The following is a 339-nucleotide window of genomic DNA, read 5'->3' on the forward strand; positions in this document are numbered from 1 at the left end:
GCATTTTTTATATGAGCTACCTGTTGTCTACCCACATGCTCATGTGATGTCTATTTTTCACTGTTTTTTCTAGTAGATCCCACACTGAAGTACCAGAGGTATTAAGGACATCACTGCCTGTGATAGGGAGTCTCCAAAGATGATTCTTTGGGTCTGGGAGAAAAGACATAGCTCTCAGTGGAGGGCTTGGGATGGACTGATGCAGACTTAGAAGGCGTGTGTGTGTGTGTGTGTGTGTGTGTGTGTGTGTGTGTGTGTGTGTAAGCCTTCAGTTATTCTTTTTGAACCTTGCCTTTATTACCCCATGACTAAACGAGCTAGAGGCTTCCCCACACCAAA

This window comes from Mastomys coucha, unplaced genomic scaffold (assembly GCF_008632895.1).
Source record: "Mastomys coucha isolate ucsf_1 unplaced genomic scaffold, UCSF_Mcou_1 pScaffold5, whole genome shotgun sequence".
Classification (NCBI taxonomy): Eukaryota; Metazoa; Chordata; class Mammalia; order Rodentia; family Muridae; genus Mastomys; species Mastomys coucha.